Source organism: Protopterus annectens, chromosome 5.part0, assembly GCF_019279795.1.
Source record: "Protopterus annectens isolate FY-2018-M chromosome 5.part0, PAN1.0, whole genome shotgun sequence".
NCBI lineage: Eukaryota > Metazoa > Chordata > Ceratodontiformes > Protopteridae > Protopterus > Protopterus annectens.
The window spans coordinates 284,097,467-284,124,162 of NC_056735.1; positions in this window are offsets into that span (position 1 = coordinate 284,097,467).

A 26,696-nucleotide genomic window follows, 5' to 3' on the forward strand; every position below is an offset into this window, starting at 1 on the left:
GCTTGTATGGCAATACATCACTGCTGATCATGAAGAAAGTCCTGATATAAATCAGTCATTACTCATTTTATTCAGCTGTTAACCAGCCAGTTAAAAACTGAGGAATATATGTTTATTTGCCATTTGCTTTTTGTTGTATATTACTCAGTATTTACATACTAAAATTTGCAAATGCGTATGTAAAGCCACCTCTCTGAATTATATATATGTCATGATATAACCTGCATGATATTATTATTTGTAAATTATAGAAGGGTTCAAAATCTTGTCTAGCCTTCTTCAAAAATAAAGAATCCCATTCTGTTAAGATAAAGTCTTTTTCATGTGCTCAATGCATATATGTATGCATGTATGCATGTACTTGTTAATTTTATTTATAATTGTTATTAATTATTATTAATATATCAAAAAAAAAAAATATATATATATATATATATATATATATATATATGTGTATGTATATAAAAAATATATACATATAAATAAATCTAGATAAATGTTTACAAATGGTCATTTAGGCCTGGGGGAAAAAGACCACCCAGATTTACAATCCAAGATCTTTCTTTTTTATTAAGAATGTCATGCCATTTATTTTTGGAAAATAAAACAGTGTAAGAAACTTCTCTGTGTGGAAGATTTTCAGTCCATATATTTCTAGTTAATCACTGTATATTAATCAGATCAGACAATAGTTGTAGAAGTAGCGAACGTAAACTCGTCAAGTCAAAAAGTAATAATAGAAAATATATAATTCTACAGCATTACTAAGTATTCTAAAGTAATCCAAGCAAGGCAGGCAGTCTGTTTCCAGTCGAAAATCCTTTATTAAGTACAGAGACAAGCGATCCAAGTAAAACAAAAAATAGAGTAATAATTTCCTCACAAGTTTTCTAAATATATATATATACTTTTTATCAGGCATGGGAGTGGTTTATTGTGCTGTAAAACAAAGTGTTATTGGTACACATGTTAAATTCACATCCCTTCCCCCATCAGTGTGACATTCGAGCTGTCATAATAATATATAGCCCTAATGTACTTTAATGGTACATCTTATTTAAAAAAATTATTAAGTAGATTATTAAGTCTGTGATTTTATACAAGGCAATATACTACATGGCTGGAAATATATCAACCTTAGTTCATTTTGCGATCAAAAATTATATATAAATATATACATATACATTTTGCATGTAAAAATCAGTTTCTATTTTCATACCCTATTGTTAACAAAGATCGCTTTCGTCCTTCTAGACTTCTTCAGGTCTGTGTACAAGAACCCTAAAAACCTATATAATTGTATAATTAGTTAGTATTGTTATTACCATCATTTTGAATAAAGTGGAAAAAAGAGAACAAGAAAAAAATAAAAATAAAAAAAATATATATGTATGATGATGGAAACAAAATATACACTTAAATTTCAAATGATTTAAAATGGTATTTAAAACCATGTACACAGACATGAAGAAGTCTAGAAGGACGAAAGCGATCTTTGTTAACAATAGGTTATGAAAACAGAAACTGATTTTCACATGCAAAATGTATATGTATATATTTATATATAATTTTTGATCGCAAAATGAACTAAGGTTGATATATTTCCAGCCATGTAGTATATTGCCTTGTATAAAATCACAGACTTAATAATCTACTGAATATTTTTTTTTAAATAAGATGTACCATTAAAGTACATTAGGGCTATATATTATTATGACAGCTACTAGGTAGGGCAGGACCAGCTTGAATGTCACACTGATGGGGGAAGGGATGTGAATTTAACATGTGTACCAATAACACTTTGTTTTACAGCACAATAAACCACTCCCATGCCTGATAAAAATATATATATATATTTAGAAAGCTTGTGAGGAAATTATTACTCTATTTTTGTTTTACTTGGATCGCTTGTCTATGTACTTAATAAAGGATTTTCGACTGGAAACAGACTGCCTGCCTTGCCTGGATTACTTTCGAATACTTAGTAATGCTGTAGAATTATATATTTTCTATTATTACTTTTTGACTTGACGAGTTTACGTTCGCTACTTCTACTACTATTGTCTGATCTGATTAATATACAGTGATTAACCAGAAATATATGGACTGAAAATCTTCCACACAGAGAAGTTTCTTACACTGTTTTGTTTTTAGACCCACTACACTTTAGTGGGTTGTTTTGAGACTTTGGGGATACCACGGACATTACTTATTTTTGGAAAATACATACATATATATATATTAATGTATATATATATATATATATATATATATATATATATATATATATATATATGTATTTTTTATATATTTTTTGATATATTAATAATAATTTTTCTAGTGTTGTCAAGGGATATTTATGTTTTGTATGTATACATATTTAATATATATTTTTTATGTATATGTTTCTTATTTTTAATGTTTACATGTGTATTGTATATACCTTTAAATTTGGGCTAGGTGACTAGTATGTTCTGGTTTTGATTGGTCAATTTAAAATATGGCGTTACTATATTAGCAGTTGTTCTGCTAATATAAAAAAATTGTTACATTGATAAAGGTCATCGAGACCGAAACCGGTCTGTATTAAATGCAGGTTTCTCTACCATGCTGGCTATTTTTGTGGTTTTCTTTGTTCTCTAGTGCCGTGCAGTTGCCGTCCGTTCAAGGGGTCCTTGTTGTAGTTCCTGATTTCTCGTTCTCTCGCTGGTGGTGTTTGAGGAACCTGTTTTCCTTGTTGAGTGTATCCGGGCTTGGAGGCTTGATTGGAGCACCTTTTGGATTGGAATTTTTCATCACCAGAGACTTTGTTATTTGGATCTAGTCATCTAGCCGTTTTTCATCTTTTCCATATTGGGTTGGCTGTATTTATGTTGGTGTTTTGCCTGACATGACTTTGAAGGAGGTGTTTATCGTCATGATTGAATGGGCGGGCTGTTGGGATGAGTAGATTTCAGGCATTCGACTGTGGTCGTTTGTGCCATTTTTTTGTATGGTAGATAGAGTTTCAACTGTATGTGGGCTTTTGTACATGCAGCATATATTTTGAAGCCTCTTGGTTTAAAACCTATAGGTCTCTCATGAAAAGTGGTTGAAGTGTATACCCTGTTTTTGGCTTCGGATCCATTTCTGTGACATCATTAGTTTGGGACTGTATTGGCATTTTTCGAACTGAAATATGGAATTACTGGCTTGATTTATATTTCATCGTATGGTTTGGATCAAATTTGCAAATGTTTACAAATGCCAAGCAGTACTTCAAAATTAAAAACTGAGACAACGAGTGAACTTGAAGGATTGGATCAAGATGGTTTGGGCCATTTTTTATACAAGGGACTGAGTCTTCATGGTATGGTGGTTTTCCATATAGAATGTATATTTTCTCCATATTGGCGCCGTTCTTATAAGTCAATTTTTGGTTTGAGTGGCATAACTGTACATCAAGATTTTGGTTCCATTTTTTACATCTGATATTTGGGACTTTACTAAGGATTTCAGTGTTTCAGTACAAGCAATATATGTCATGATTTTGACTGTTTAGTCTAATTAAAATATATGGCCTAACATAATGACTTTGAACTAAGCTGTTATTGAAGTGCTAATATGTTATGATTTCGACTGTTTAGTCTAATTAAAATATATGGCCTAACATAATGACTTTGAACTAAGCTGTTAACGAAGTTCTAATTTTCATCTATGTGGGAATTTGAAAAATGATTGGGGTTTGTTTACTCTATAACTTCAGTGCGTAATGTTTTTGTGCATAAGTTATTCATGGTTATGAATGACTATTACTATATTGGCTGTTTGACCTTTTTTGATTTCTATATGGAAATCAGTTAAGTTACTTGTTGATATTGATATAAATTGTATGGCTATTATGTCAATTCTGGGCCAACCAAGGTTGATAAAAATTTGAGTATTTTCTATAGAGGTTAAAGGGCCTATGATTGCTTGTGGGCTCTGTATGTTATTCATCCCATTTTTTATGGTCTAATGGGTTTTGCCTTTTATTAGTTACTGTTTATTGTATTTGAAAATCCAGGTTAGGCTAACTCAGATAGCTTTCATCAATAGGTTTTTGGCATCTACAGTTATTTGAGTGTGCCAAGATGGATATAATTACTATTCTTAAAGGGTTATCCCAGGATAGAAATGATACTGACATATTTACATGTTCTACTATTAGTGGGGTAACAACAAACACACAGAGTGAATGCCGTGCCCAATTTGATAACATTTTTAATAAAATGAAAGGGCTAAGATCTAGTGTTTGGCATAGTAGATTGTTTTCTGCATATATTGATAAGGGCATTACGCCGAGATGTTTGAGGATTAGGTTGAAACCTCTAGTGGGACAACCAGATGCTGAACTATTGGAAGTTTGGGCAAAAATACAGCAAAGTTCTACTATGGAATTTGTTAGGGCCTTATATGCTTTCCATGAACAAAGGATTGAAACATTGAACTTGGAAGTGCTAAGAATGTGTCAGGATGCCAAAAAATGGGAAGACAAACAAGAATATAAAGAATGTTTGAGCAAACTAAGTAGTGACTTGTTAACTGTAGAAAATGAGCCCAAATCTGGGAAAATCAATAAATTCAAGAGAGATTTATTTGACTATAGTTCTGGGCATCCATTTAAACAATCTAAGAATGTCAATTTTTTTAAAAATAAGGATCAGGCATTTAGACCAAAAAGGAAAAGGAAATCCATCCTCAAGAAGTCCTTTGGGGATGGGTCAGGTGAAGATTTGTCTTCATGTACTGACAAAGAAAATGAGGCTCCTCAGACATCACCAGTCCCTAAATGTAGTATGGTAGAATAGATGGACCACCATGTTCAGAAACTCCCTTTAGGGGCAATAAGAAACGTGGGGGTAGGAAACACAAACGTAGGGGTCAGTTTAGAGACAATGCTACAATTGTTAGAACCGAAAATGAAACCAACAATGTGATAAATATATCTTCAGTAATTCTGTCAAAGGATGATTATAAAGTTCTCAATAAAGGTTTAAACTATATTCCTACTTTTTATGTGTCTGAATATGATTTTGTACAAGATGTACAGTCTTTCTGTCGACTTTTGAATTTAAAGATTTTCTTTGGGGACCAGGAAGATCAGCATTTACCAAATGAGGGTAGTTTTAAATTTCATGCTTCTAAATTTGTTCCACCAATGAATAAATATGTTGACACTTTTCAAAGATGTGTACTTCGTGAGTTTCATTTTGCAAACAATAATGGGTATGGTTTGTTGCCAGATAATCTTGATCAGTGTGAAAAAGAGGCCTTGTTAAAGCTTAAAAACAGGACGGCTTTGGTGATAGTTCAAGCAGATAAGGGAGGGTCTATAGTGGTGATGAATGGGTTGGATTATGAGAAGGAGGGTACCAGACAACTCAATGATGCTAGGTTTTATACTCCTTTATTTATTGACCCTAGCTCTAAATTTAAGGCTGAGATTGATGAGTTTTTGGAACATGCCTATAATGAATGTATCATTGATGAACAAATCCTCCACCAACTTAAAGTTACCGAACCTTCGTTACCCTACCTTTACCTTCTTCCCAAGGTGCACAAGAGCCTTGACAATCCTCCGGGAAGACCCATTGTGTTAGGTCGTGGGGTCACTTACTGAACCCATTTCTGTGTACCTTATATTTGAAACCCTTGTTAAAGGGTGTAAGGGCCAGAATAAAAGACACAACAGAATTTCTTCACCTCATGGACAATTCCCAATTGGTGGATGGCTGGCTCTTGTGCACCTTGGATGTAACATCGCTTTACACCAGCATTCCACATTGGGCTGGACTTATGGTGTTGGAATTCTGGCTTTCAGAACTTAATTTGTATAGTGTTGCTTTCAATGGTTTTTTGTTAGGATTGGTGGAACATGTTTTGAGAAAAACATTTTCATTTTCAATGGTCAATATTAATTACAGAATAGGAGAACCGCTATGGGGGCAGCTTTTGCCCCCATATATGTGGATCTCTTTATGGGATTTTTGGAACATCAAGTTATATATGACAGGAGTCATAACATATACATGGATGAGATGGATATTTGACATAGGTACCTGGATGACTGCTGGTTGGTTTGGAAATCTGATATGGCTTATTTGAACAAATTTGTTGGTTATCTAAACAAAAATAAGTGGGAGATTCAGTTCACTGTGCAGGCCAATACAACATCTATATCCTTTTTGGATGTGTTGGTCACTAAGCAATCAGATGGTACTTTGGCCAACACAGTGTATAGAAAGCCTCTTTGTTCAAATTTGTTATTACATGCCTCCAGCTGACATCCAGGTCATATTACTCAAAATATCCCTAAATCTCAATTTATGAGAAATAGGAGAATCTGTTCTAGAACATCTGTTCTTGACACATGTAATACAGACCTCACCAATAGATTTATGGAATGTGGATATTCGGAGAGTCATTTATCTCAGATCAAACATCTTGTGGAAAGGATGCCCAGACAGCAATTATTGACCTATGGTGGGTCTAAGTCTGGATGCAATTCCAAGAATAGATTCATTACCACATTCGGTAAGAATAGCAAATCTTTGTTTGGGGTCATAAATAAGTATTGGCATATACTACTTGCTGAAGAACATTTGGTGACTATATTAGAGGATAGATGCAGGTTCTCTTATAGAAAGGGCATTACTGTAGGTGGACATTTTAGTCATTTCAAAAGACATGCATCCATCCAAGTGTATGATAAAATACAAAGGACCATTGGGGGTGCCAGGTCATATGGATGTTATCCATGTGAACATTGTACCTTCTGTAGATATGTACTTAAAGCCAAAGACTTTTCAAGTAAGAATACATCCAAAGTTTTTGAAATTCGTACATTATCTAATTGTAGTAGTTGTTGGGTGATTTACCTTGCTGAATGTCAATGTTCAGCTTTTTATATTGGCCAAACATCCAGGCCATTTAAACTTAGAATTTCCAAGCATTTGAGTAATATACATAACAAGATTATCACCAACGCATTGTACAAACATTTTCTAGTTCACAAAACAGCTAGATTTTTCTTTACAATTATTGACAGAATTGTTGGTTCCAAATTTTCCAAAAATAAATGGCATGACATTCTTAATAAAAAAGAAAGATCTTGGATTGTAAATCTGGGTGGTCTTTTTCCCCCAGGCCTAAATGACCATTTGTAAACATTTATCTAGATTTATTTATATGTATATATTTTTCATATATATATATATATATATATATATATATATATATATATATATATATTAATAATAATTTTTCTAGTGTTGTCAAGGGACATTTATGTTTTGTATGTATACATATTTAATATATATTTTTATGCATATGCTTCTTATTTTTGATGTTTACGTGTGTATTGTATATACCTTTAAATTTGGGCTAGGTGACTAGTATGTTCTGGTTTTGATTGGTCAGTTTAAAATATGGTGTTACTATATTAGCAGTTGTTCTGCTAATATAAAAAATTGTTACATTGATAAAGGTCATTGAGACTGAAACCTTTCTGTATTAAACGCAGGTTTCTCTCCATGCTGGCTATTTTTGTGGTTACTTTTAAGATTTACACTATCATTTAATCCAGGGAACATATCTGCTCCTAGGAGCAGTTGCCACTTTTATTCCCTAACTTCCAAAAACAAATCTGGGTTACCAAAGAAGGAATCTACTTGCTCAAGAACAAAGAAATGGAATTTTACAAAATTACTGCTAAACATACTGTTTGGCAAGTGCATTATTATTCTTGTGTCTGATAGCTCCTAGGTGCTCCTTGACTCTATCTGACAATTTCCTAGTAGTCTTGCCCACATAAAAACTTCCACATGTAAAACAAACACTAGCATATACTACAAAAGTAGTGTGACAATTATAGTGTCTGTTGAAGTTAACATGAAAATTACAGTGTGAGAATGTAAAACTAGAACCTGTGAGCATATATAACTACACAACCATGACATTTATACATACCAGACAGAGCATCAGTAATAAGAAGTGGGTTGGTTAACTAGAAAATGTGAATCCCTATTCTCAAGGTGTCTGCGGATGTTTTTGGACCTTTTGAATGAGAAAGAGGGTGTAGTGCCTAAGACTTTAGCTTTAATGTGTGTGTCAGAGATGACGTCCCAGTTATTCGAGGTGATTTGGCTGATAGTGGTCATATCCCTAGAAATAGGGAGAGGGAAACTTAGTGTTCTGTTGCTACTAGAGGAAGCGTTAGAGTTAGAATTGGAGTGTGATTGGAAACCAAAAAGTAAAATAGGGACAAATCTTGTGTATCTGTTAGCTAAAACTTCATTAAAAATGCTATTAATAAGTTCAAAAGGGTAGTTTCTAGCATAAAACATATGCTTAAGAAGAGTAGCTTATTTCATAAATTCAGTGCCATTGCTAGTCAATCTAGATATACGTATAAACTGTCCCTTAACAAGATTTTTCTTCATGAAGAAGGGATGCATACTAGTAAAGCCCAAGAAGTTGTTCTTATATGTATCTTTCCTGGAAATAGTGGAGGTAATTTCACCATTCTGTAATATGTCAATCTTGGTATCAAGGAAAGAAATAGATTTACCACATCCCAAAATAACTAACTTTAAAAAGTGTAAACTATCTTGCATGTGAGAGATGAATTAATTCAGACTAGTGAGGTCACCGCTCCAAGCAAAGATGTCATCAATATAACGCTTATAAATGATAACATGTTTAAAGTTAGGTAATAGAGATAAATTATCATTTTCCCAGGAGCTAAGTATAATATTAGCAAAGGCTGGGGCCACCTTGGACCCCATGGCCACACCCTTGATTTGTTTGTACATTCTATCATTGAAGAAAAGGAAGTTATTATTTAATACAAGATTAACAAGTATGCAAAGGGAATGTATTTTGTTAATAGAGGTGGTGTGTTTTTCTAAAAAGTCTTGAAACAATTCCATGCCTATTTTATGTGGCATGTTTGTATAAAGGGCTTCGACATTGAGTGTAACAAGGATGCAGCCAGATAATTTGGTCTTTATATGATGTAATTCATCTAAAAATGCCCATGAGTCACGTAAATAGTAAGGTGTAGCTTGCACAATGGAGTTAAGAACAATATTCAGGTAATGTGCAATTTTTTCTGTGATTTTTTTTTTTGTTAGATATAATATGCATGAATGGTGGATCAGATTGATTTTTATGGATCTTAGGGATACCAAACAATCTATCCAGACTGGGTTGGTGTACTGACTAAAAAGAAATTCATCTGGGGAGATAAACCCATTCAATTCATGATTTTTCATGGACTTATCAACTTCAGTAAAATGTTTAAATACAATTTTCGCATCAACAAGTTGAAAAAAATCATTATTAACTAAAGAGCTTTCCATTTTATTCACATAATCAAATTGTTCCATCAAGACCAGATGAGTGCCCTTGTCGGCACGCATAATACGCAGAGATTTGTCTTTAGTTAATTCTTGTAATTCAAATCTTTCTTTAACAAAAAAATTGTGCCATTTACTGGTGTCATTTGAATGACATAATTTCCTCAGATCCCTTTCACATACCTTTAAAAATGTTTGTACTCAATTATTAAGTGTGGCGTTACACAAACTTTTTGGTTTCAATATACAAAAGTTAGATTCAGATTCTGTAGAACTAGATGTATCAGAACTGGGTGCATCGGGAGTAGAACCCATGTCATCAGTGTCAGAACAAGTAATATGACTGCCATATCCATCAAGTTCATTAAAATTAACATTTTTATGCAACAGCCTGAGATTAATCTTTCTGGCAAACAATCTAAGGTCTAATAGCAAATCAGGTAAATAAGCCCTTTGCGAAGGGATAAAATTAAATCCTTTATGTAAAACCTGTAACTGGTCTGTGGTAAGGTTTCTGCTAGTAATATTAAAAAAACAAAACTCATCTGTTTTAATGTGCTAACGATGTATGCTTGTGTAGATTCATGTATGGCAAAAGTGGTATGTTGTGTGGTCACATTTGTATTTGTATTTGCATTTGTAGTAGAAGTGAAATCAGTACCAGAATTATTATGTGCATATCGAAGCTCAAGAGTACTATTAATAGTATGTGCAGGCTGAAGTCTGGAAGTGTTGTTTGAAGTAGAATCAGTGCTAGTATCTATATGTATATGTTGAAGCAAAGAAGTGCTGTTAGCATGTGTATGCTTAAGCATGGAAGTGCTGTTAGTATGTGCAGACTGAAACAACGAAGTGCCATTAGAATGTGCAGAATGAAACAAAGTAGTATCATTACTATCACTGTCATTGATAGGAATAATTACAGACGTTTTATTACTAGAAACATTATGATTCCTTTGAAAACCTGTTGCCCTGGTTGAAAAGGATCGTTTTGGCTCAAAAACAACAGTCCTGGTAACAAAAGCATTATTTGAGTATTATTTATTTGTTTACTGTGCTTCTGGTTATGATTCTCGACCCTGATAAAGGGAACCTGGTTTGTCTTCTGCCTCTCAAGTTGCCTCAGCTTCTAGGACCATTCCTGGAATTTGATCTTTCTTTTCTGTTTAAATTGTCCCTCTGTACAGAATTCTGGTGAGGAGTTAGGTTGGAAGTAGTTTCAGGGGAAACAGTCTCTGAGGAGCCGTGTTCTTGAGGAGGGGATGGGTGGAGCTGACCAAAAAAGCTTGGTTAGTAGCTGTACAGGGAGAGAAATCACTATTGCTATGGTAAACTTGCTCATTTTTATGTTCATTCCTGTGTTCATTTCTGTATTCATTTCTGAATGGGGAATGCATGAAACGAACAGTTGCCTGTGTGCCGTTAGACCTCAAGGAGTTAAAATAAACATTAGGTCTGGAAAAACATTGCTGATAGGTTGATCTCCTTGGTGGTGGTTGTATCAGGTTTCTCATTCTTTTAACAGGGTAGGCAGATTTATTTTCATAGTGAAACAAGTCCCTGTCCAATTTCTGCTTTTTCTGTTAATGCGAGACGAGACATGTCTCTCAATCCTTGGAGTGATGCCCACATAAAGATGCTCGTGAAAGTGAAAGTACGGATGGCTTAGGACTTCATTATTTAAAGCATCTATTTCCTGTTTAAGATTAAGCATTTTTTCTCTGTTATCAGCATTAATAAACCTGATAGTCTGTAAGCCAGTGTCATTATATAAAGTACGCAAAGTCTCATATAAGGTAGATGTCTCAGATATGTAGTTAGGAAACTTATTGAATCTGAGACCAAGAGGTACAATGTTATTGCTAAGACAGGCATCCAAGTAGACAATATCATATTCAGTATTCTTATAATTTCTTAACAGTCTTTCTAAGGTGAAGATGTCTGTTTTACATTTGTTCGAAGTATGGTATTCATGTTGTAGAGGTGGCCAGTCTGAATGTGCTGGCATTGCTCTATTCATAAAAGGGTTACCGTTAGTTGTAGAATTGAGGATGGAAATTATATTATGTGCATTATGTGCATTATAAGCATCATCATTGTTCAGGGATACATTATGAACGCTCTGTCTATTCCCTGAAACAATTCTGTTGGTAGTGCTAGTTGTGTTATCCATTTTATTGACAAGGTCATTGTTATTAGTAATTAGAGTCTGTGCTGCAGAGGTATATGCTGTAGAAGTATTTTCATTTCCATTCGGAACATGAGTGTTTGTAGCACAACCATTAGTATTGCTAGGCATAACATTGTGGTGTTGCAGAGTTAAAGTTTGTATTGCTGCAGAAGTTGGTTGCATATTAGAAGTGATGGGTATTTGTGAAGCTGGTAGAAGTATACTAGGGGTATTCGGAGTTAATGCAGGCATGCCTCTTTGAGAAAGCAATGAATTAATAACTGACCTTGTATAAGAGTCCGTTTGGCTTCCCATGTAGTTGTTAAATCTACCCAAAGCTTCTTGTGCTTTGGATGTAGTGTCTTCCAAGATGTGAATAATGTCCTGTAATTCCTGTGGAATGGTGTAAGTGGACAATTCCAGTAATTCTAGGCTACTAGAACCAAGTTCATCTGTCGCAAGATCATCCATCACAGTGACAGTCAGGAAAATTAACAGGAACCATGGAAATCAAAAATATGTTAAATCCAACCGCAAATGTGAAGATAATGGTTTATAAACAAAACAAACTTCACTATTAAAATTCCGAACTGTATACGTCATAAAACTAGTTAATTAAAGGTGAAAATAAACCAAGAATAAGGAGATCTGGACACTGAACAGATATTTGAGCTTTCATTCTTTAATGATAATAGAACTTCATCAGAATAACAGGAATTAGTTAGAAGACATTGTATAAATATGAACATAAGTCATGTGATCATACAGTAACCAGTGAGAGTAGAAATATAACCATACAGTACAGTAACTAATGCATAATGTAACAGTAAGAGAAGTCAATGGAAGCCTGTCATATTTTTTTAAATATACCAATGAATAGTGGGCATAAGAAATAAAAAAGCCTATGCAAGAGGTGATTAGAACTGTACAAGTGAATGCGTTCCTAAGCATACAGTACAGTAACTAATGCATAATGTAACAGCAAGAGAAGCCAATAGAAGCCTGTCATATTTTTTGAACTATACCAATGAATAGAGGGCATAAGGAATAAAATTGCCTACCTCCACTATTTTCAGGAAAGATACATATCAGAACAACTTCTTGGACTTTACTAGTATGCATCCCTTCTTCATGAAGAAAAATCTTATTAAGGGACAGTTTATACGTATATCTAGATTGACTAGCAATGACACTGAAGTTATGAAACAAGCTACTCTACTTACACATATGTTTTATGCTAGAAACTACCCTTTTAAATTTGTTAATAGCATTTTAATGAAGTTTTAGCTAATAGATACACAAGATTTGTCCCTATTTTACTTTTTGGTTTCCAGTCACACTCCAATTCTAACTCTAACACTTCCTCTAGTAGCAACAGAACACTAAGTTTCCCGCTCCCTATTTCTAGGGATATGACCTCTATCAGCCAAATCATCTCGAATAACTGGGACATTGTCTCTGACACACACATTAAAGCTAAAGTCTTAGGCACTACACCCTCTTTCTCATTCAAAAGGTCCAAAAACATCCGCAGACACCTTGAGAATAGAGATTCACATTTTCTAGTTAATCCACTTCTTATTACTGATGCTCCGTCTGGTATGTATAAATGTCATGGTTGTGTAGTCTGCCCATATATTCTCACAGGTTCTAGTTTTACATTCTCACACTGTAATTTTCATGTTAACTTCAACAGACACTATAATTGTCACACTACTTTTGTAGTGTATGCTAGTGTTTGTTTTACATGTGGAAGTTTTTATGTGGGCAAGACTACTAGGAAATTGTCAGATAGAGTCAAGGAGCACCTAGGAGCTATCAGAGGCAAGAATAATAATAATGCACTTGCAAAACAGTATGTTTAGCAGTAATTTTGTAAAATTCCATTTCTTTGTTCTTGAGCAAGTAGATTCCTTCTTTGGTAACCCAGATTTGTTTTTGGAAGTTAGGGAATTAAAGTGGCAACTGCTCCTAGGAGCAGATATGTTCTCTGGATTAAATGATAGTGTAAATCTTAAATGTGCCTTAAAATGGTATGAATAAATCTTCATACATATTATGTATATGTTGTGTATATATAGAATATTTCAATTTCTTAATAACTTTTAGCATCTAACATTTTATGTGTATTGCTATATAGCCTTTACACTACCTTTGTTTTTCAGTATCTTGCCGACTGCCTTACATTAATTAGCATGCTTAGGAACGCATTCACTTGTACAGTTCTAATCACCTCTCGCATAGGCAATTTTATTTCTTATGCCCACTATTCATTGGTTTATTTAAAAAATATGACAGGCTTCCATTGGCTTCTCTTACTGTTACATTATGCATTAGTTACTGTACTGTATGGTTATATTCCTACTCTCACTGGTTACTGTATGATCACATGACTTATGTTCATATTTATACACTGTCTTCTAACTAATTCTGTTATTCTGATGAAGTTCTATTATCATTAAAGAATGAAAGCTCAAATATCTGTTCAGTGTCCGGACCTCCTTATTCTTGGTTTATTTTCATCTTTAATTAACTAGTTTTATGACGTATACAGTTCGGAATTTTAATAGTGAAGTTTGTCTTGTTTATATATATATATATATATATATATATATATATATATATATATATATATATATATATATGTGTGTGTGTGTGTGTGTGTGTGTGTGTGTGTGTGTGTGTGTGTGTGTGTGTGTGTGTGTGTGTGTGTGTGTGTGTGTGTGTGTGTGTGTGTGTGTGTGTATATGTGTGTGTGTGTGTGTGTGTGTGTGTGTGTTTACATATCTAGAAAATAGAAATAAGTCTGCTTAAGCGGACGGCTTCAAACACTTTAATGTTAAATGTCGAAAAAAGCACATAAAAACATATAACTTTATTTAACCATATGGCTAGATTAGTGGTTTGAAGAACCAAGAGCCAGATAGAGAACAGAAAATGTCTAAGAGGTTGAGAGGTATGCACAAGTTAACAAAAACTGACCAAATGTTGCTTCTTTTGAATTATGATACTGGCAATGATGATGGGGGTCCTTATTGTCTGGTTACTCTCCTGTATAATGTTTTGGTGGCATTATTAAACAAACAATGCCAGGGCTACAAATTGCCACGTCCACATGGCACAGCACCAGTGTGATATCTTAAAAGGGATTATCTAATGAAAGGAACTATAGAGATCTCTCTCAATGAAAAGCTCAGCTGATAAAATTGGATCACATATCATCATATATCATATGATGCAGAAAATACCTGTTTTTTTAATTTGCTGCTTCTGTTTCTTTTAGAAGCAGACATGTATGGACGAGTACTCCGCTTTTACTGAGGATCTAAAAGCCAAAATAGTATACGCACCTTTAAGGAAAATTCCCACTTTAGACTGTAATCTCAGCAAGTTCTGCAGCAAATGGAAGGTAAGGGGAGTCTATGCAGCATTTTAAATAAATGTCTCACCCTTTAAGGGAGTATCAGTTGCATGCCATGTATGCCACAGGGTACAGCTATTATTTTTGTAATTTATTTATCTAGTTATGTATCTATCTAACTATCTAGCTAATTATCTACTTAAGTGTTTATTCATTTATTTTAGATGTAATAGAATCTAAATTTAGAAAGCTGTGGCATATTTGTAATGATTTTTATATTGTCAAGATAAATACCCCAAATTAAAAAAAAAACAACTAATGTCCTAACTGTAAATGACCCAGATCACCCAAATATTAAACAAATGGAGCAATGCAAGCACCTTGGCTTATGGATGCATCTTTTGTTTCTTCTTAAATGCCACATAGAGAACAAAGGGGGGGACCATGGCAGGCGAGGCTGGAACTATGTTAAAGCATTGTCAGTTTTACATTGTCTGAATAAAGAAGGTTGTTTTTAGTGCTTTTCTACTTGGTTCTTGGATATTCATTGGCACACATAGAGAACAAAGGTAATGAGGTCCTAAGACAACTGGAAGCATAGTACACTGTCTCTAATTTACTTGGTGCAAACTCAGGACAGCCCTAGCTGTTAATGTAAGCATACCAGGTGTATATGTTACCACCTGCTACTGTATTAAATTCTACCATAACACAGCCTGCATTAGTGGCATAGAATGATAAAGACTTAATTACAGCTCAGGTGACCTGAGTTCATCTAGTGGCTCGGGTACTTGATGATGCAGCCAGGAAGGCTGTCTGTACCCATCCTGGCTTGCTTAATGGCTCCAATGACAGGACCCTGCTGGAGGAGACAGTGGGAGTATGTGGCATGGATGCCTGAGTCAGTAATGGCAGCTCTTGTGGGAGCACATGGAGGAGCATGCATGCATGGAATGAGGGGGCATAGGTGGAGCATACTGTGATGTGAGTGCTAATGCCACCATTGGGGTGGGGTTAGGTTCATAACATGAAAAATGTTCCCATTGCCAGCATACGAATGAGAGCACAAAGCATGCTCATGGCTGCCAGCATGATGGCTTCTTAGAGGCCTGATTGTTAAGACAAAAATGACATAATAAAAAAGAAATTCTGTCATAACACATCATAACACATCTGCTCATGTCTGTGTAAATAAAATGTGTAAATTCTTCTCTTTAGTATACAGTTTTCATACCAATGAACTCTTGTAATAATTGATCTGCTTTGGCTCATTTCACTCAATTTTAAGTGTTAATGCCAAGAATGCTATCCACCTCTGTCATGTAAGTTATTTATTAATGCATGACAATGTGGTCTTATTTTCAACAACTAGAGAGCCCTCACCTCAGACAGTCCAAGATCTGCATTAGAATTAGGACAGAAAAGTTTCCATATGGTGCCGCCTGCTAACAGGAATCACTTTCAAGCAACTATATACAGTAATTGTAACTCCTTCAGAACTGAACTACTGCCTCGACTTGACTTAAAAAATACTATCCATGCATGCTACTGCTTCCATGACAATGGATAGTTCTTATTCACCATAATGAAACTGACCTATCATGCTTTTGATCAGATACTCTATATAGTACTCAGTTGTATGTGTACAATGATGCTAACTCGTTTGTATTCTCTGGTCCCTACTTCTCATGGACAGATAGTGATTGAGAATAACTAGTTAGGTATACCAGTGGGACTTCAAAGACGAGGCATCAGAGATTTAAGAGGTCTGTTTCACAGCAGTAAACTATGACTCTATGAAATATATGATTACTTCATGCTAGTTAGGTATTTCAGAGTTAGTTTAGTTAGTACTCAGGCAGTACAATGCATGTACATACTAAACTGGTGTTTACTGTTAATGGCTATACTTTGTAATGCAACCTTTTGACTAAGCTGACTATATCTTACTTCATGTTCATATACATACATACATATATGTATATATGGATCCAGGTTAGTACATCGACAACTGAGAAGATCGACATCCACTTCTCCAACACGAAAACACCGACACATGAAATAATCGAAACTGCAAATCACGGACATTTAACAGGTAACGGGTTTAAATTTCGCTAATCATGCCTACCATAAGGACTAAGTAATACAATGATCGTAACACATGCATAACAAAGCCACACTTACTAAAACATGGTAGGCATGATTAGCAAAATTTAAACCCGTTACCTGTTAAATGTCCGTGATTTGCAGTTTCGATTATTTCATGTGTCGGTGTTTTCGTGTCGTAGAAGTGGATGTCGATCTTCTCAGTTGTCGATGTACTAACCTGGATCCGTATATATATATATATATATATATATATATATATATATATATATATATATATACATACACATACATACACACACACACACACACACACACACACACACACACACACACACACACACACACACACACACACACACACACATATATATACACACACGTACATATAGAGCTACATTTCTGTCCCTCATATGGATATAGTTGTGTTATTTCATTGCTCATAGCTGAAATGCTTAGCTAACTACACTAAAGAGACATTTTAAGCCTAGGCAATAAATCAAACACTGTACCTTGTGATTGTGAGTTAAGGACCTTAACCTTTATGTCAAACCGAGCATTGCTTCTGGTCTACATCTTATCTAAAATCTCTCTTTAAAACCAGTCTACTTACCCAGCTAACAAATAATGTTGTTAAACAGATTTTTTTTTTTCAGAATGACAGAATAGCCAATTCTTTTATTCATTATTGTAAAGATACTCTGCCACAAGCATGTACTACCTGGGGTGTGGAAGTTCTTGGAAGTGTGGCTACATTCTGGAAGTTGGTGTATAATTTCAAAATCCTGGCTCTGCTCCTGGTTCCTTGTAGTTGGTAAATAAAGCAGAAGTAAGTAAATAAAGCAGAAATTATATTTTAGAAACCTATTAAATTTATAGAAAACAAACTAAAAAGCAGCATGGACTGACCAAGACATAGTTTCATGGAAAATATCAAGCATGGTTGAGAGAATCCAGCAATACCAAAAACAATCCAGTGCCACTTCATACCAAGACAGAGCATGTTCAGCTCCCTTATGAGATATATTTTATGAACAGAAGTCCAACAAAGAAATATCTCCAAAAATGTATTCAACATGTCTGTGTGTGTCTGTATATGTGTGTATATATATATATATATATATATATATATGTTGTTGTGTCTTTCGGCTTTTTCCGGTTAGGGGTCGCCACAGCGGAACTCCGGTCCGCTAATGATTGGCAGTAGATTTTTACATGCCGAGTTGTCAGCCCTGACGCACAACCTTCAATGAAGGTATGCCCATTCACGCATGTCTCCACACAGAAGACGCTCTAGCTGAGAATCGAACAGGACAACGTCTTACTGTGAGAAGACAACGCTACCGCAGCACCACCACTGCAATAATATATATATATATATATATATATATATATATATATATATATATATTTATACACATATATAATTAACTGCAATATTGCTGCATCTTAGGAAAAGGAGAAATTGCTGGTGTCTTACAGTCTTGATCTTTCTGCACAGAATTTATTTTTTGTATATTAGTGATTACACAAAACAGAACTATCGCTTGTGGGTTACACACAAGTCTGGTACATGATTCTGAGAGACAGTATCAAGGAGACACTCTATAAAATCATACATTGTCAAACTACTGGGTCCCATCCCTTCTACACAAAGCAACAAAGTCATTTCACCATGCCGGTTCTTTTGGATATCAGAGTTACAGAATCAGTTATAAAGGAAGACGCGGGAACATAATTTTATTCAAGGAATTTCCTGATCCCAGTGAAAGTAAAGCAGTAGAGATCTATACCAAGACACCAAATCTAAACAAGTACTTCAAATCCAGAAAGTTCAAAATGTTAACTGTGCAGATACTCTCACTGGTCTTGCAGCAGATACATTTTTTAGTAACCCTAAACATGCAGAATGCATATATTTTTAAGGCTCATAGGAAATTTCAGAGATTTGGTAGGGGGCAACTCTAATGAATCTTTGCATGCATGTAGCGTCCACTACACTCTAGTTTTACTGCCCTAGACAACATTTTGACATTCAGGTTGGGTAACTCCCATTTTCAGTTTACTTCATTGCCTTTGAGCCTTTCTACACTGACCTCAGCATTTATGAAATGGTAATTTCCAATACTTGTACCTGAAACTAACGGGAGTTCAAATTTACCCTTGGCTGTACAGCCATATGAAGCACAGTTCATGGAGCTTATACTCTCCAACAGATCCTCTAATGTTTTAGGAGCTAGGCATAATCCCAAACATGCAGAAATCAGCTTTACTTCCCTTGCAAGCAAACTGATTGTATGAACCTGTCTTAAACACAAATACTTCCAATACCTCTTTTCTGCAGTTCAGTGTTCAAATGTTAATGGAATTATTCATTATGATCATAAAAGGAGTTAATTTAAATCCATGAACACTTCCAAATTATCTGCAATTTATCTTCTCTTTCCTTATGTTTTCCCTAGAAATGCTTCGAGAAAAATCCACAGGTATATAAGGAACATCTGAAATCAGAAGGAACAATAACTGTAATTCAACCTTTCTCTTCTGCTAAATTTGATCAAATATTTATAGTAATTAATTTAATTTAATTTTATTTTATTTTATCATTTTTATCCAGACAGTTGAGTTGGTCATCATGAAATGGGTGAGTTCTCAGTTTCTTTGCTCAATAATCATGGACAAAGTCAAAAATAATGAGGGGACCAAAGGTCTAAAATTAGTAGCAAATTTTAAACATTAATCTACTTGACTTAAAAAGTTAATGCAACAACAGTTTGCTAGCAAATTTTAAACATTAATCAAGTTCACTTAAAACGTTAATGTAATAACATGTTAGTAGCAAATTTTAAACAATCGAATTCACTTAAAAAGTTAATGCAACATTTTTTTTATCAACATCCACCTTCTGAGTATTAAGAAGTGTGAAACTTTAATGAATGGCATTAATGATTAATTTTAATCCTTATTTCTTAACCAGAAAAATCAAAAGTTTTATGAGTGACAAGGCAAATATATGAGGTAAAATCAGGGATGCTCTGCAACTCCAAGGACAGTTAAAAAGTATGTCTGGTTTACAAGAGTAAGGCTGAATATGATATATAAATAAATAAATATATATCTATATATATATATATATATATATATATATAAATATACATATATATATATATATATATATATATATATATATATATATATATATAATTAGTTCCACTTGAAACCATCGAATGTTCAGAACACTGAAGTTCTAATCATCGAGACCAGAACATCGATGTTCAGAACATCAAAGGTTCAAAGTGAACCACAGAAAAACAAATAAACAGTCAAAAACTATTTTATGCAGGGGGGCTTCACCCCCCTGCACCCCCATGTGGGGGGTTGTGCCCCCCACACCCCCCTACTTTAATATTCCAATTCCAAGATCGCACTACAGTGGGGTAAGGGAAATCTCCCATTTACCGCTATATGCGGTAGCGCTAAACGGGAGATTTCCCATACCCTACCTGCAATGCCAACACTCAGATGGCACACACACACAACATGCAGGGCACCTTGCTGCCCTGCATACACACCCAAAACTTACCAGTTTTACTTACCTGGCACTTCCACTTTCAACCTTCGATGTTCTGAACATCGATGTTCTGGTCTCAATGATTAGAACTTCGATGTTCTGAACATTCGATGGTTTCAAGTGGAACTATATATATATATATATATATATATATATATATATATATATATATATATATATATATAAGAACTTGACCTTGACTGATGCTAAAGGGGGTCTTAATTTTGTTCCAGCTAGTGCTGACAATAAAATGGACAGCATTACAAACTTAGGCTTTTCACTATAAATTCAAAATTCATGTTTTCACCTACTGAGCAGGGTACCATTCCAGTTTAATGAAAATTAAGGAGTTTTGTAACCATCCATTTCTGTAATTCACATTGCTAAGAAAAGGGTACATATGAACTACAGTATGTTAAATCATAGACACTAGCTTCAAGAAATGTGTAAACATGATAAACCTCTTTATTATAAATAAAACTAATTACCTGAACAATATTTCTTCACAGCGTGCTGACACCCTAATTTATCAGGACACCCCACCCTCTCTTATTTATAGATTAATTTGTGATGTTAACAATATCTTATATGAACATTATTAGAGTAATGACATTTCTCATGAATTTCTAGAAGTTTTTTATGTTTTACATTCCAAAATGCCAACATTTTATGAGCTCCTAAAATCCATAAAGATCCCTGCAACTCAGCATGAGATTAATTGTATCTGGGAAGGGATAGATCATAGTGTCTATCAGTATATATCCTGAGAATGTACTCAAACCATTTCTAAAAATGTGCAAAGTTTTATTGAATGCAGTAATGGCTTTTTAATGCAAATATTTAACTGGCAAAAAAGATATCAGAATTCATTATTTATACTTGTTACATTGTATATTAATTCAGCTTTACTGTAATTCCAGAGGACTGTATAGTGACAAAGTACAAATAGCATATTTTGAAATTTAGGAATTTTATTAAGTTTTATAAGCGCCATATGTATGCTACTAGTAGTTGTTCTGGAGAACAATGCTGTTAATTTTCACAATACTACCTTTTGACAAAAAGGCAGATATCACTATGGATATTTCCATGTCAAACACCTACGTAAGTATTCCTTTGTTTATTTAGGAAGAACAATATATATTCAGTAAACCAAATCAATTTCTTGTGCATGCATTAGTCTTCTAATGATTTGCTGCTGGTGAATTTTTGCTGTGGGATGGAGACAGTGATAGCTCATGAGATTGTTAGTTATACCGGTAAGTGTACCTCATTTTAAGGTACAAGATGAATATGTCAGAGATAAAAATCAATTTTCTAAGACATTAGTGAAGCTGTTAATCCTAATTATGGCTTGGATACACCTATTTCTGTGGAATTAACAAGATTTAATACATTTAATGGTGTAGTGCATAGTCAGATGTTAATGGTAAGTGGAATTGCTACTGATAATTCTCTTGCCCTGAATGAATTTAATTCTATGTTAAGTGTTGATTTTATGCACAGGGAATACAATGAGCATGACCTAACACAAATCAGGAATAAAATTGTCATTGAAATGATGGTTGAGTTAAGACCCCTTTTTCTCTGAGATATATAGGTTATGGCATAGTAAGTGACACCATTTCTTTAAATAATATTACATCTCACATAGAAAATGATACATTTTTTCAATTAACCTTGAGTAGATAATTTTATTTCTATTAGAAATGTTATTATAAAACACTGAAGCATTTTGCAGTTTTCAAAAGGCACACAACTGGAAACCATAATTTCTGTTATAAAAATAATACATTCATTGTAAATAAGTGTGTAAATGAAGAATGGGTACCTTCCCATGTTTTAAATGCTCCATTAAGAATGCAATCATCTGATTACATAGGAAAACCTATCCTTTAGGTTTTAGACTGACTGTGATTCTAAAACTGGTGTTTACTTAGCTCTTTGTAATAAATGTAGCCTGTGATTAAAGAAACATATCACTGGATATTGATCAGACATTCAACACAGAAATTACACTGATATTCTGTTCAAGAATATTTTTAGAAACTGACATGATTTACACTTTTTCAAGTGATTGAAATTGTGAATACTAATAAGAACGGTGGGGACTTAGCTGAATTCTAATAAGAGGGGTGAGAACTTGATTGTTTACACTGAGCTGCAGAAGTATATTTGATTTATTTAACATTTTGTTGACATGGTTAATGCCACTGGTCTGTTAGTAGATGGTATTTAAACTATTAGCTGAAATGTGGCCAGGGCATCGGGGAACATCCCCTTCTCTTTTTAATAGATGCCATGGAATCTTTTATATCCACATAAGTTACCAACAACTCAGGGAGATGGGGTCTCAAATTTTAATGTGCCTTCTGAAGGACAACAGACTCAAGAGTGCAGGACCACCCCACCATACTGCAATGCAGTATTAACAATATGTCTCCCTGGAGTGGAAGTAGAACCTAAAATCTTCTACATCAAAGGTGAGCGTGTTACCTGTTGCACAACTGACAGTGCTAGTAGTACAGATGGATTATCACAGTATTAAGTACTGATCAGCTACTGGGATTCAACGATCGCCTAAAACCTGTTTTAAAAATAAAACTTGAACATTTGATTTTAATATTTTATGTTATGTAAATTGAGTTATAACACATGCACATATACTTTTTAAACAATCTTCCTTATTGCTGTTGTTTTATAGTAAAGCAGCAGTGCCTAAAATTATATTTAATATGTTATCTTTTGAAATAATAACTAACCTGCACATTGCATTCTGTTTTAAATCACCTGAGGAAGCATCCACTGTACTTGTCCAAAAGCTTGTGTGTTTGTTTACTTTATAAAGCATCTCTGTGGAGATTCCTTGAGGTAGGTTTGTGCATTCTTTTGTAAATTTGAAAGTTCTCTCTGGCTAAGATTTCCTTGTTTGAGAAACAAATATTTCTGTTTTAATTATGTTCCTTACCAGCTCATAAAGGTGTTAATTCCCCAGTCTAACATCTTGCACATATTCAGCCACAAAAGGTAAAAACTATTGAAAGTGCAGAAGACTGCATTTGCTGAATTAAAGCTCATTCATCACAATAACAGATATTTCTGTTCAGAGTTTTTGACATACTTAGCCCTAGACAGGTGGCATAGAGGGATGAAGCTCTGATTATGACCCCAAAACCAACCAAAAAAGGAAACTGTGTCACCAACAAACACCAATAAACACAAAAAGGTGACAATGTGGTGTGGGAACTTCCTCTGAATCTTGAACAAGCCAAAATACTATGCCAAAAACAAAAATATTTTTTTAATAAGTTAAGACTAAGCGCTTTTGTCCTATACAACTAGGACTTTATCAGAAAAAAATCAACTGGATGACTCAGTGGTGCAGCGGTAGCGTTGTCATCTCACAGCAAGAGGCTCTCCGGTTCAATTCTTGGCTGGAGGGCCTTCTGTGCAGAGCCTGCATGTTCTCCCTGTGTTCATGTGGGTTTCCTCCCACATTACAAAGATATGCAATCTGAAGCATTTCTCTCCAGGCGTCCGCTGAAAATCTTCGTTCCAAGTCGGACTTTCCCAGTAAACAAATGTTAAATAAAAATAAATAAACCATCAGATTGTCTATTAACATTTTCTTAAAAGGTACATACACAAATTTGAATGTTAGTTAATAACAATACAGTCCTTAAAAAAAGTTCAAACTCTATTATTTTGTAAAACAAAAAAATTTAATCTACACAGTTTAAACACTGTTTATAATCTTAAAAATAGTTAAATTCAAAAAAGCTTAATATCAAGCTCAATTTCGTATATAATGTAGAGCAAGTCAACCTTTAAAACCATAAAATGCAATTTATAATATAGCTGCCCAGAACTTTAAAACCAGTCGTACTGAAATGTATTTTTTTTAAACCTGGGGCGGTAAAGGCATTCAGTCTAAATTGCCATAATAACTCTCTATGTTCCAACCTATCTTTCCAGTTCCCACCCCAGGGGATGGAATCTACCTGTTCCAAAATATTGAACTTAAAAGCATTGTGGGAGGGTCTATATCACATAGTCGAAATTCTGTAAATTCGAACACCATATGTTCAAACCTATATGTTCGAACTTACAGAATTTTGAAGACGTAAAAAAAAAAAATAAATAAAACAACGAAAAAGAAAATAAAGGGTTATAAGCAGGGGGCAAGCCCCCTGCAACCCCCACACCCCCCCTCTTTAAATATACCAACTCCAAGACCACACTACAATGCAGTAAAGGGAATTTTCCCTTTATTGCACTGTAACACTGTCTTGGAGTTGGTAGATTTAAAAAGCGGGGGTGTGGATGTGCAGGAGGGCTTGCCCGCACCCCTGCTTACAACTGTCAGGAAGTTGTTCCTGTTATTTATTTATTTATTTATTTTTTAATTCAAAGTATGACAACTTCGAACATATGGTCTCGACCATATAACGTTCGAAGTTGTCATACTTCGACTACGTAATATCGACCTTGTGGGCGGCATAACACAAAGTATATTTACACAGAATGTTGTTGGCGTCTTTATTCTTAATGTTGTAAACATGCTCATGTATATACTTCTTCAATGCTCTCTCAGTTTTTCCAAAATAAAAACTGTCACATTTCTTACATACTGTTAGGTATATAATACCTTTGCTTCTACAATTTTCTTTTTTAAAAACACCCTTGTTTTAAAAGTGTTTTCTAGTAAAATACTATCTTCATCAATAATATATGGGCATTGACTGAATCCACCACATTATTTAATTCCTTGTCTATATTTTTATCCTCTGATATATGTTCTGTTCATACAGACCTTAAATTCCAACCCAGTCTTAGAGACAAACTTAGGGTCAACACCAACCGCCTCCACAATTTCTGGGTTTAACCTCAACATATTCCAGTTCCTAGAAATAATTTCTTTAATTTTGGGTGTAGCATAATTAAACACCACCAACATTGCCCTATCATACCTACTATCATTGCCTTTATCAGACTTCATCCTTAAAGCCAGTGTCAAGCAGTGGTTTATATTTACTACCCCATTGGTCAAAAACTTCTCTTGTAATTTCCTGAACCAAATTTTCCGGGTATCCCCTATCAATACGCATCTAAGAAATAGTCTCAAGTTTCTGTACTAAATCTTCCTTTTGTGATGTCATCCTAACCACTTGAATACACTGGCCCTTAACCAAACTACTTTTCTGTGAAAAAGGGTGTGCACTAGTGAATAGTAAATATGAATTACTAAATTGGGTTTCCTATAGATCTTAGACTTAAAAAACTATTCAGCCAATTGTATGGTGATGTCTAAATAGTTAATTGCACTTTGATTATAGTGATGGGTAAATTTCAAAAAAGAGTTGGTGTTGTTCATATGTTCAATAAGAGTAACAATGTGACCATCAGGGCCATTCCATATAATGGATATATCATCCAAAAATTGCAAATATAAAGTGATATGTTGTGAATATTCTGATCCAAAAATAAACAAGTTATCTCACACTAACAGTACTAAGTTAGCGTAAATAGGGGCACAGGCAGCTCCTATTGCAACACCTCTAATTTAATGAAAAGCTTCCCCTTCAGAAAATAAGACATTGTTTTGTAGAACCACAGAGACCAGTGTAAAGCTCCAACACTGGCCCTGTAATCAAGTAGCCTCAATCCTCACCACTGGCAACAGTGGGGAATGTACACACTGAGAGGTGACAAGTACACACAGCAAAGTGCTATTTCCCTTAAAAGCACACAGAGATTACAGTCTGTCTGGGGCTAGTTTCTCCCTCTTTCTCCAGATCCCCAATAAGACTCCCCACCGGCACATCTATAGAGCTGAGTCCTTAGCCAGGGTTCCAAGCCAAGTCCTCCAACACTCTCTCTGTCCAACAGATGCTTCATGTCCCTGCCCAAGTAGCAGACACATACACTCTTAGAGATTTGTTTTACACACACACACACACACACACACACACACACACACACACACACACACACACACACACACACACACACACACACACCTGGGAAAGGCTGGCACAGGTTTACTAGCTATCCCCCTTCTGCTTAGACTATAAGGTAGTTATCACTGCCACCAGAACCCCTTATCAG